Source organism: Phascolarctos cinereus, unplaced genomic scaffold (assembly GCF_003287225.1).
Source record: "Phascolarctos cinereus isolate Bilbo 61053 unplaced genomic scaffold, phaCin_HiC Scaffold_2;HRSCAF=192, whole genome shotgun sequence".
Classification (NCBI taxonomy): Eukaryota; Metazoa; Chordata; class Mammalia; order Diprotodontia; family Phascolarctidae; genus Phascolarctos; species Phascolarctos cinereus.
The window spans coordinates 211,983,266-211,997,126 of NW_027555625.1; positions in this window are offsets into that span (position 1 = coordinate 211,983,266).

The window sequence follows — 13,861 nt, forward strand, 5'->3', positions numbered from 1 at the left end:
GCATATTGGTGGCCAAAATCATACAACTTGTTCTGACTTTGATGAGAATTCTATTGTTGTTGTTGTTCAGTCATGTTCAATTCTTCATGACACTTTTGGGGTTTTCTTGGCAAAGATAGCAGGGTGGTTGGCCATTTCCTTCTCCAGCTCATTTTAGAAATGAGGAACTGAGGGAAACAAAAGTGACTTGCTCAGGTTTACACAGGTAGTATGCACAGGTAATAAGTGTCTGAGGCCAGATTTGAACTCAGGAATGTAAGTCTTTCTGACTCCAGGTCTGGCACTTTATCCACTGTGCACCTAGCTGACCCATATATCATATAAACTACTCTATTTCCAAGAAGCTTTCTGTCTGGCTGCCAGACTACATTTGCCCCTATTTTGAGACCAACCTTCTCTCCCTGCCTTCCCCAAATTACAGTTCAGTCAATCAATGTAGGGCAATCAGAGCTCCTAGATATTTATCTCTCACTGGCTAAACTATGTGGCTCCTCTGGATTTAGCCCACCACTGAAAATCTCATTTGGGCCTAGCAGCCTTCTATCAGTAAGTGGTAGAGCTCCTCTCTTAGACTATAAGCTACTTGAGGTCAGGGATTGTCTTTTGTATTTTTGATGAGGTCTGGAGGTTTAGGGGTGCTGGGACCCCGAGATCACGACACTTGGGTCCTGTCTGCAAGAATTTGACCCAAGACTTCTTTCAGCCAAAAACGAAGTTTATTAAAGACCTGCCATATTAGCCAGACTCTTAAGGAATCTGTGGGTTATTGGGTAGATTGTAAAAATTTGAGCAGTGGCTATATTATAACAATCAGAGTCTCTTAATGGAGACAAGATGGACCTTATATACAGAAAGACTATGGGAGGGATCTAAGAGTAGCCAAGTAGTCTATGAGATAATAGAACTCTAAGGACCTGGACTATGTGGCCAAGGGAGAATGGAGCCTAGATAGGATTAAGGGTGGGAAGTGGCCTGAAGCCATAGGGAGGTAAGACAATGGAGGGCTAAACTAGGTTAAGGGTAACAGAATTGGGAGACTGGGTGTAGCTACAATGAAAGGCCAGTTGATGGGATTATAGCCTCAGGCAAAAACCAGAGATTTGGCCATGTGGGAAAGTCCAGGGTTTTTCCTTTCTGGGGTCTAGATCCCATCCTCATCATTTTCACTGATCAATACAGTGTCTGATACAGAGTAGGAACTTAATAAATGTTTATTTATAGGTTATAATCACCAAAATTATGGGGGATTTATCATGGTGGTAGTGGTGAGGGGGATGGGATCTAAATCCCTACCGTGTCTTTGGGATCTGGACCCCAAAAAAGAAAATTCCTGGACTTCTACCAAATCTTGGCATTTCCCTTAGGCTGTAATCCACTCAACTGGCCTTTCATTGTAGATATGCCCAATCTCCCAATTCTGCTCTGTTACCTCCTGATTGGCCCTGGCCACTTCCCACTCTTAATCCTATCTAGACTCCAATCTCCCTTGGCCATGTGGTCCAGGTCCCTGGAGTTCTGTTCTCCCCAGCTTACTGGCCACTACTATCCAGATCCTCCTTAGACCCCTCCTCCAGTCACCTCAGACCACTTGGCCACTCCTGGATCCCTCCAGCAGTCTTTCTGTATATCAGATTCATCTTGTCTCCATGAATCAGATTTTTAAGATCTGGCCCACTTGAATTAGCAATACAAATTCTTAGATTCCTTAAGAGTCTGGCCAAAATGGTGGATGTTCTAATAAATCTTGTCTTTGACTGAAAGAAGGCTTGCTTCAAATCCATTTGAGCAGGACTTGTGTGTTGTGGTTTTGGGGCCCTAGCACCCCTAAACCTCTAAACCTCAACAGTGGTGTTATTGATTTTTTTAATACAATTGATGACTATCTTTCCATATTTGGAAATTTTTATATAATAGAATTATCATACTTAGAGCTGTAGGGAAGATTATGTATGCTTTAGAACAATGGCTCTTATTTCACAATAAGGAAACTGAGACCCAGAGAGGTGAAGTGACTAGTCTAAGGTAAACAGCTAGTAAGTTAGCAGAGCCAGGAACAGGATTCATATCCTATTCTTCTTAGTCAATATATATATGCACATACATACGTACATACATATATGCACAAATATCCATATATGTACTACTACTACTACTAGCTAGCTAGCCTACATTTTCTCATTTGATTCTCACAACAATCTTATAAAGTAGCTTCATTTATTATTCCTATTTACAGATGAAAAAAATGAAGCTGAGGTTCAGAGAATTTAAGTGACTTATCCAGGGTTTCACAGAAGTAGCTGTGTCAGGATTTTATCTCAGGTTTTGCCTAACTCAGGTTTACTATACCACCTAACTAGCATAATCACTGTGACAATTGTTTCTCTGAAGATATATTATCCCTAGTAGTTGTGATAGGCTTTCTCCCCATTACCCATGAGGAACACTAAGGTAGGTCCCTACCCAACAGCTTGCTGTCCTTTCTTGTTTTCAAATGGGATAGAAAAAAATGAATGGAAACCCAAATATCATTCATAATACATCTTAAAGGGAATGAGAGAGAAGAGAGATATTCTAGATAGCTGGTCACATGACTAGGAATACCTAGGGTTAAGGTAAAAGTTTTATATATATATATATATATATACATATATATATATATATATATATGTATGTAGTATATAGCATATTTTTAAAACTGAGGACTGAGGAAGCAAATGTGCTCTCCTTTCCATTACCCTGCCACTCACCTAATTCAGTCTCTCACCATCCATTGCCTGAAATACTTCAAGAATGTGACTGATTTCACTAACTTCAGACTCTTTACCACTCAAAGTCATCTCATATATCACAACCAGACTATTTCTTTATCATTTTATACTATTCCAATGATTTTCAATGCCTCCTCATGATTTACTGAACAAAAAACAAACCTTAAAGTTTAGGTTTACAGCCTGCTTAATCCAGTTGCAGTCTATCAGCTCAGGCCTCTAATTAATGTTTTCAATACTCCTAGAACTTTTCTTTCCCTAAATTTTTGCTCGTCAAAATTCTTTCTTGTAGAATGCCCTCCCCACTTTTCTGCTTTATAGTTTCCGCCATCCTTCAAGAGATTATCCTTAAATATTCTTTCTTCCTTGGAGCTTTCTTTTATATCTCCATCTTGAAGGGACCCTTAAAATTATCATAGACTTATCTTTGGACCTCTCTCCTGGTACTCATCAGAATTTGCCTCAGGGTATTGTAGTTAGTTGTGTACCTATCTTTTTTTCTCTACTAAATTATAAGTTCTGTAAGGGAAATAATCAGATTTTAATAATTTCTGTATCCCTTCTTGAGCTTTGTACATAGTAGGTACTCAATAAATGTGTGAAGAATGATTAAATGAAATTGGCACCATGAATAGGAAGAAATAGATCTTTTGTGTGATTGCTTCAAGCATGCAAACATACTATAACTGGAGCTTTTTGTTTGTTTGTTAAAACTTCATGCATTTAAATGAGTTACTTCTACTTCTCTATCGCTTTGTATACTGATAACTAGGTTCCTACTCCTGAGATGCTATCACATGCATATTCTATTTTACAGTGGTATGGGTTTAATTCATTTTAATAAATTCTTTTGAACAAGCTAACCTGGAAAGGAAAATTACAAAGCTATTCGGCTCCAATCCCAGACGTTAGATGATTTTATCAATGAAGGCTTAAGGATCTGTTTCTTCACCACTATTTTCACAGAGTACCTTTCCATTAGTACCTGTTGATTATGGGTAGAAGAAACATATTACCATTTTAATTTTGAGTATAACTGATTCAGTCTTTTTATGAATGCTGCATTTTACTGTTTTGATAATAAAGAGATCTGTGATTTTGTTGGTGTGGTTTCTCCCTCCATTGACACAGACTTCAGCTCCTTTGCACTTTACTAGTTAGCCTGTAAGGTTTTGTGGCATGGAAAATTCATCACCTTACAGAAAACCCAGTAATAAATTTCTCCAAATACCAGACTGATGCATTGCCTGCAGTGTGTTTCTATAGATACAATATTATGAAATAAATGAAATAAGTGGTTTTAAAATTCAACACAAGTATGGTCAGTAAATACATACCTATATTTCCCTATCTTTCATCTTCTTTTTCCTCTTATATCTTGGGGAAAAAAGGACTATCATATGAGATTTCCCAAGAAGTCCTTACATCCTTCACCTTCATGACATTCCTCTGCCCTTAACCCTAGTTTCCTTTTCTTAGTCTCCATGCTTGGGTCAGGTCCAAAAAAAAAAAATAGATGTTTACACCACTCCCTGGACCCAGACCAGATGTAAAAATAGTTGTTCCTTCTTTAAACTTACCTCTGATTGCTCCCCATTTAGGAGGTATAAACTTCATAAGGAAGCAAGAAGAACAATTTATTTAAGGAAACCAATTTCCTGATTCTATTTGATGCCTTATTTCTGGTTCACACCTGGACCTTGATTCTTGAACCCCACCTATAAGCCAATTATAGCGAGATTTATTGAGGGATACCTAGAAGCAACAGGATTCCAAAAACAATTACCATGAACTGATAGGAGCTTTACTCTTCTCTTGACTTTTTATACCATACTATGAAAAGTAGATGAGACCTAGATCCAGACTTCCTGAATTTTTTATTTAAAGTTTGGCCTATTCAGATATGTGAGTTAAAAATTAGTGGGGAAATGAGCTTTATTTCCCAGGTTGTGCTAAACAAATTTAACTAGTCTGTCTTAGACTTCTTGTTTTTGGAGTGTCCAAAGGGCTAGTTTAGGATTAGGGAAATATGGACACATAATCACATGGCACATGTTTTACTGTATATTAGTATTCCTTTCCATTAATTAAATATAATGAATAACTTACTGGTTATGGTCTCCAAGCATTCTTGGTTTCCAAGGGAAATTAACTCCATTATGCCAAAGTCATATTACCAGAATTTATTGAACTATGACAAGTTCACGGAGGAAATCAAGTTCCTCTGAATGTGTAAATCTTCCCTAGCCACATATGCATAGATTAGCAAAATGGTGTGGTCACTGAAAGACAAATACAGCTGAGAGACATAAAATTGTCCCTCTATTCTCTGAAGACAATGGAGATTGTATACCTTCTCCAACCCCTCACCCACAGGGACAAGGAAAGTGGTTCCCAGTATCATTGGATGGTTAAATTATCTCATTTGATCCTCAAACAACCCTATGAAGTATGTAATACAAGTGTCAGTCTTCCTTTCTTTTTTTTATTTTTAATTTATGAAATAAAACAAGCATTTCCATAACAGTACAAAAAGATTGTACTTGAAACTGTAAATCTACTATGCACAACTTGCTATTCCTTTCAAATATACAACAAAATTATCATTTAAATTTATTTTTTCTTTTTTTCTTCCTTTCCTCCCCACCCTAGAGATGGCACAAATTACATTAGGCACAAATATACATATAAACAGATATACATACACACACACACATATACATACATACATATGCATACATGTGTACAAAAGTATGCATAAATATGTGTATATGGTATTATGGGTATATAAAATTATTCTATACATATTTCTGTTTATTAATTCTTTCTCTGGATGCAGACAGTATCTTTTTTCTTGTGTCCTTTATAGTTAATTTGGGTATTTATAGTAGACAAAATAACTTACGTTCTCAGAGTTATTCTTAAAACAATATTGCTATTGCTGTATATAGTGTACTCTTTGTTCTGCTCATTTTTTTCTTCATTATTTTGTGCAAGTTTTTCCATGATTTTCTAAAATCATTGATCTCATCATTTCTTGTAGCACAATAGTATTCAATCACAATCATACACCACAACTTGTTCAGGCATTCCCTAATTATTGGGCATCCCTTCAATTTTCAGTGCTTTGCCACCACAAAAAGAGCTGCTATAAACATTCTAGAACACACAGGTTCTTTTCTTTTTTTTCCCTATTCATCTTTGGAAATAGACCAAGCAAGTGTCAAAGGGAATAGGTAGTTGGGTAAAAGGGTACAGGTAGTTTAATAACTCTTTGGGCATAATCCAGATTGCACTCCAAAATGGTTGGATCTTTTCACAATTCCACCAACAATAAATGCATCTCAATTTTTCCACATCTTCTACAACATTTGTCACTTTCTCCTTCTATCATTTTAGCCAATCTGGTAGATGTAAAATGATATCTCAAGGTTCTTTTCATCTATATTTTTCAAATCAGTAATGATTTAGAACTTTTTTATGTGACTATAAATTGTTTTGATTTCTTTACTGGAAAACTGACTCTCATATCCTTTGACCATTTATCAATTGGAGAATGACTCATATTTTCATATGTTTGAAACACACATTTATCTATCTATATGTATATATGTATATATATATATGTATATGTGTGTATATATGTATATATGTGTATACACACACATATTTACTTCATTGTATATGGTATCTATATATACTTATACCATCTATCTATGGTATCTACATATATCCATCTGTGTGTGTTGCCCATTCATCTCTTTTAATCATATCTATTTTAACCATAACTTTGTCTGAGATCATAATCAGCTGAAGTATAATACATTCTACTCCAACCCTACCATTTTAGTTCTGTGTTTATCTCACATTTTTAAATATGTTTCTTATAAACAACATTGTTGAATTCTGATTTTTTTTTTTTGGTGAAGCAATTGAGGTTAAGTGACTTGCCCAGAGTCACACAGCTAGTGAGTGTTATGTGTCTGAGGCTGAGGATTTGAACTCAGGTCCTCTTGAATCCAGGGCCAATGTTCTATCTACTGCACCACCTAGCTGCCCCTGAATTCTGATTTTTTAAAATCCTTTCTGCTACCCATTTCTATTTTATGGATGAGTTCCTCTCATTCAAATTCAAAGTTATAATTGCTATTTTTGAATTCCCCCCACCTTATTTTTACTCACTGTTTTCCTTCTTTGACTCTCTTTTCGCCCTATCCCAGTTACCTTATCTTCTCCGCTTAACCTCTTACTTCTTATTTTTTCCTCACCACTAAAAGTCCTTCCTTTGTCTATTTGCCTCGTCCTCATTAATCAAAATCAATACACCTTACGAAGTTTTCTCAACTCTCTAGAAGTTCAGAAGACTTCTAAACTTCTTCAGATACATTTTTTTTCTTTTCAATCCAGATGATAATAAAGTTCCAATATTAACAGCCTTCCACCTCCACCTGCTTCCTCTATTTTAGTTATTCCTTTCACACCCCATTTTCGTAAGATAATATCCCTTTTTAAGCTTTTCCTATCCAATTTTGGTTTTTTTGGAATCACTGCATAATACACAAAACAGCCCCAACCTTTCTTTCAAATTACCTTAGTAATAACAATTTAAAGAATACTATTATTAATAATAATAATGTTAATAATATTTTCATATAGCATAAATAAACAGTTTGACCTTAATGATTGCTTTATAATTAATATTGAATCATTTCCTTATATTTCTTCTGGCTCTTTTATATTGAATTTTCCATTGAGTTTTGGCCTTTTTGTTACAAATACCTGAACATCTTTCAGTTCATCAAATATCCATTTTTTTCATTCAGGATTATATTCAATTTTGCTAGATAAGTTATTCTTGGATGCAACCTCAGCTCCTTTGCTCTTCAAAATATAATGTTCCAAGACCTATGGTCTTTTAATGGAGAAACTGCTAGGTCTTGTGAAATACTGATTGCTTTTCCACAGTATTTTTTTCCTTCTTGCTTACAATGTTTTTTCTTTAACTTTAGAATTTTGAAAATTGGCTATGTCATGCCTGTAATATTTGTTTTCAGGATCTCTTTCAGGTGGGTAGAGGTGGATTCTTTCTGTTTCTACTTTGCTTTCTTGTTCTAGGACTTCAGGGTAATTTTTCTTAATAATGTCTTTTAATATTGTATCCAGATTCTCTTCTTGACCATAATTTTCAGGTAGTCCAAAAATTCTTATATTGTCTTTCCTGGATCTGTTCTCCAGATTAGTTTTTGTTTTTGTTTTTGCTTTTCTAATGAGATGTTTCAGATTCTCTTCTATTTTTTCTAGGTTTATTGTATCTTAGTCTTATAACATCATTCGATTAAGCTTTCCAGTTCTAGTCTTCAAAGAGTTATTTTTTTTTCCTTAAGATTTTGTTTCTCTTTTTCTAATTGGTCAACTTCCTTTTCCTAATTTTCTTGGAATTTTTTTTTTCCAGTTTTTCCTAATTATTTCTTATTTGTTTTTTGAATTACTTTAAAAAAATTTCCTTCTTAAGATTTTATCTCTTTTTTCAACTGGTTAACTCTCTTTTCATAATCTTCTTGAATTGCCTTTTTTCCTATTTTTTCTTATTCTTTTTTAAAATTTTATAATTCCTTTTTAAGTTCTTCAAAGATTGTGACCATTTGACATTACTCTTCAATGTAGGAGAGACTTTTTTTTAACCTCACTACCTTCTTCTGAATATAAACTCCGATCTTTTTTGCACCAAAGTAACTATCAATGGTTGGGTTCTTTATCCTTTGCTTACTTATTTTTATTTTTAATTTGTCTTATTTTATCTTTAGCAGCTTAATATTATTATTATCAAGTTTTAATCCAGAGTTGTGTGTAATGTTGCCTAGGCCTTAAGTCCTTATTACTGTTATTTTCTGATTTCTGAATTCCAGGGATTCAGCCTCTGGGACTCCTCTCTTCCTTCTTTAAGCCCCATCCACACTGTCCCCAAAATGTTCTTGCTCTCTGCCATACCACACTAACCAAGCATGCACTTGCTCCTCCCCACCCAGAGCTATAATCCTGGATCAAGTCTGGTTAGCAGGCCTAACTTCTGGAAATAGCAGAGGGTCCTTCAATCTTCCCCCATTCAGCTGTGTGATCTTCCTTAGATGAAAGTTTGTGAGGTAAAAGTTCCTGAGATAAAATTTCTTGAGGCCCTGAATGATGTGAAAGTTGAGGTGAAATTTCTTGAGGCTTACCAAGTCTGCTTCCCTCAGGGCCTAATATATGTTGATTTAGAAGGAGTTGGCTTTGGAGGCATTTACACTTCACTCTGAATCAATTTCAGCCCCTGGAGTCTTCTCTTAGGTCTTCTCAAGATATCTTAGGAGACAACTGCCTTACCCCTTTATTTTTGCCGCTTTATGTTCATTTCATGGTGATTTTCTGTCTCTGAGGGAAATCTGGAGAACCCGGAAATTTCTGACCTGCTTTGCCATCTTCCCAGAATGCATTCTTCACTTTCTTAAAAGAACCTGAAGTTAAAAGAAATTGTTTTGGCCAATGTAACACAATTAGCAAGTGAAAGACCTAGGTTCACATGCAGGATATTCTCATTCCTAGTGCAGTGTTCTTTCAAAAATAATATAATATCACAATCCAGACTGAATATCGTGTTTCACGATGATAGATATTGCCTGAATTGATGACTAATGAATACTTTTAGACTGGAAAAGGGACCTTTGAATTACTTGATTTGCTAACTGACTGACTATAATATAAAATCTTGATTTTTTTTTATTTGCCCATGGATATCTGAAAGAATGTCTGCTGGGATTTCCCTCTTTACCACTGTACTCCATGAAATTTTCTTATATAGAGATAGCTATGTGGCAAAGTGGATAGAGCACTGATTCTGGGATCAGGAAGAGCTGAGTTCAAATCAAACTTCAGACATTTACTAGCTGTGTAACCCTGGGCAAGCTGCTTAGCCTATATTTGCCTCAGTTTTCCTCATCTATAAAATGGGGATAATAATAGCACATATCTCTCATGATTGTTGTGAGAATCAAATGAGATAATAATTGTAAATCACTTAGCACAGTGTTTGGCACATAGTAAGCACTATATAAATGTTAGCTATTATTATCATTACTATTATTATACTCTTAGGGAGGGAAATTGTATTTGGGGACCAATGTAGCATAGGATATATAACTCATCATACACACCAGTCCATGCTGACACAAGGGAGTGGGAATGTGATCTTCCTTCCATCCCCAACTTATTTGGTATAGCCACAAAATTTAGTCACTGATGAGGTTTTAATGTTGTAACAAGGCCTTAAACTAATTGTAAAGTTGTCAGAATCAGAGAGTAATGACACAATTGGCTAAGTAAAGAAATTATGTATGACCCTGAGGGCCATAAATAACTAAGTCTTAGGGAGCTAAAGGGAATGAAGGCTCTGGAGAGCTTTGTGAAAGAGATCCCATCTAGGGGAGGAGAGAACTTCTCTCTGTTTTCCCCAACATTGGTCATATTATCTGTCAGCAACTTGCTCCGAAGAGATATACCATACAACAGTTTAAGAGAACATAAGATTGAGAGAGCTGGATCTAGAATTGTTGGGGTAGAGACATACACTCCAGACAGACATTGATGCAAAAGGTAATCATTAAATGGAAGAAGCCAGTACCAGGAATATGACTCCTGGAAGTGGAGAACAGAGTCTGTATCCAATGGCAGCTACATGAGGACTCTATGAAGAAAGGTAGGAAATCTAGTTCCTCTAATTTCAGAGGTAGGAGTTGTCATGGCCCTTCACATATACTTTACTATCATTGGCTAAACTCCAATTTCACATTCACTAGTTACATGGGTACTATGTGTATTCACGGGAGAGTTTCCCACATATTTTGGAGAGATGAAAGAGACTTTTAGAGCTAATTTTAGAGAAAATGCATCTGCTAAGAGAAAATCATGTTTAATTGGCAGCTATGTGGTACAGTGGATACAGTGCCAGGCCTGAAATCAGGAAGTCTCATCTTCCTGAGTTCAAACCTGACCTCAGACACTTACTAGTTAGCTATATGACACTTAGCAAGTCACTTAAGGCCTATTTGTCTTGGTTTCCCAAACTATAAAATGACCTTGACAAGGAAATGGCAAACCATTCCAGTATCTTTGCCAAGAAAACCCCAAATGGGGTCACAAAGAGTCAGGCATGACTGAAAACAACAGCAATCATTTACTAGGAAGCACATTGGTGGGGGTCTATGAGAAACTTTCGAGTGTAATATTACCGGTTTCTCTCCGGAATCACCAGTAACAACTGCCCTCTGGAGACTCTCTCACCAACATAACTATAAGTGGAGGTTATACCCCAGAGAGTGTGCTACATTGCTATATAATAGAATTTTATCCTCTAAGAATAGAATGTTGGGAATAAAACTTTTGAAAAAGTGGAAATCAGGGTCTCCAGGGAAAGTACAGCAATTCTACCTTGAGGGTTATCTGCTCTTCTATGAGATGGTCATTTCAAAGTATTATTATTATTTCTTCCTTATAGTAGCAGAACTTTCTCTGTATCTTCACAAATTGCTGTGGATGGTTTTGTTAAAATCAAGAAATAAAGCTTTCTTTCAGTCCTACTCTGATTCATGGCATGTGAGTAATCCTGGCTTCTTGAAATGTGACTGAACTATAAGTACTGTTATTTTATATCACCTGGAAAAGCTTTCAATAAAGTCTCAGCAACAAATTATTTCTTGTCCAAGGATAGCCTAGCTAAGCACAGCTATGATCATCACCAGAAGGTTGGTGATTGGGTAATGCCTTTTTTTTTTGTTTATATTGAGCCATGAAACAGAAAATAAAACCCATGACATTCTTAAGTTCCTTTCATTTTTTAGTGACGACAGAGGAGTATGAGAAAAGGGGAACAAATGGGAGTAAGAATTATCTAAATTATAAACAACATGAAATATTAGCCTAACTCTTATTACTCTAAACCTGACCTCTCTGTCCAATGACAGGGGCTTTGAACTACATCCATAGGAACATTCTTTTTTTTTTCCCACTACATTTCATTTTATTAGAATCTCAGTTTTATAACAGCAATTTTATTGTATGTGTTTTTATTTTTTTATTTATCATTACTTTTATCTTATACTTTCATACCAACTATGTTTCCCACTGTCTCCCTCCCCTTTTAAACTCCCAGAGTCATCACTTATCAAAAAAGAAGAGAAAGAAAAATAAAATCAGCAAAATCAAACCAAGTTGCTAAAAAATCCTGATTATATATATACAGTATTCTATATTTATGGAACTACACTTCTGCAAACAAGCAGTGACTTCTCTTTATTAATTAACTATACATGTGTATGTGCATATATGTGAACCTGCATATATGTTTGTAAATAAGTTCTCAGAGGAGCAGCAGAGAAGAAACAAGATTCTTTTTTTCCTTTAATATAAGAAGGCCTCTTAAATTTTGTATAATACATAAGAGGAACAAAATGGTAAATTAACTCTGCTTGATCTCCCCACCTCTCACCTTCCTCATAGCAACTATAAAGAGCTATTCTTGTTTATATGGGGAGTCTGTCAGGAAGTTGCTGATTTCTAATAAAAGGCAGCTAGCCAACTAGCATCATCTTGAGAGAAAAGGAAGACACTGAAAAGGTTTTTTGTTTGTTTTTAACTTAGCAACTGAGACATCAGAAGGAAAAACAAAATTCATGCCAAAGAAGCAGTTCACCAGGAGAGATGGACATGAGAGCTACCAACAGGAATAACAAAATCCAAAGGGAGACAAGATGATAGAGTAAAGGCAGGGACTCACCTGAACTCTCCCAAATTCCCCTTAAAAATTTTAAATGATGCTTCAATGACCTTGGGGTGGCTATATTGGCCAAGAAGTTGGCTTCTGAAGCTCATAGTCCACAGATGGGAGTGAATGGAGGTCAGACAACTAGTCAGAGGGAGATTACAAGAGGCTATTTGCTAATAATGATATAGGACTCTGTTGCATTTCACATACACTGTTCTGGGTCACAGCCCCAGTGCAAGAGGAATACTAACATGAAAGTTTTTGTGGCTGTAGAAGAGCAAGGACCCTGGTTACAGTTCCAGGGCAGAGAAGAGTGCTTATGGTCTTTCACAGGGGGAGAAGAGGCTGTGGTCTCCAATCCAAGCAGAGGGAGCATTGATGCTCTCAACCTTAGGAGAGCAGGAGCCTGGGTCATAATTTCAGGTTTATAAGGAACAAAGCCACTTGTGGTCCCAGGGTCAAGTTACAAGGCTGAGAAGAGTGCTTGTGGTTGCTCACAGACCAGAGCACATGCCAGGAAAGCAGGGACCACATGTCTCCTTAGATCATTCCACCTCGAAACAATCAAAAGCTTACATATCCCCAGAACTAGCTCTGAGAACAACAGCGTGAAAAGCCTGTTACTTGGAAAACTGTTCCCTCTACTCAGGGAACAGAGCCCAGATTTAACATGAAGTTATAAGTCAAAAAATAGGCTAAAATTGAAGCAAGAAGCAACAACAACAAAAAAGTGACCATAGAAGATTGCTAAATGACAGGGAAGATCAAGATGCAAACTCAGAAAAAGAAAATGGAGTATAAAAAAGCTACATGCAAAGCTTCCAAGAAAAATGTGAATTGGTCACAGGTACAAAAAAAATAATTCCTGGAAGAGCTCAAAAACCATTTTAAAATTCATAAAAGAGAGCTACAGGAAAAAATAGGAAAAGAAATGAAAGTGATGCAAGAGAATCATTTTTTTAAAAAGTCAATAGCTTGATAAAGAAAGCCCCTAAAATACTGAGAAAACAATTTAAAAAATAGAAGTGGCAAAATAGTAAAAAGAGGCAAAAAAAAATCCAATGAAGAGAAGAACTCCTTAAAACTCAGAATTGGCCAAATTTAAAAAGAGGTATGCAAACTCACTGAAGAAAAAAGTTCCTTAAAAATTAGATTAGGCAAGCAGAAGCTAATGATTCAATGAAACATCAAGAATTTTTTTTTAAAAATCAAAAGAATGAAAAAATAGAAGAAAATGTGAAATATGACATAACTCATTAAAAAAACTGACCTGGAAAATAGATCAAGAGATAATTGACAA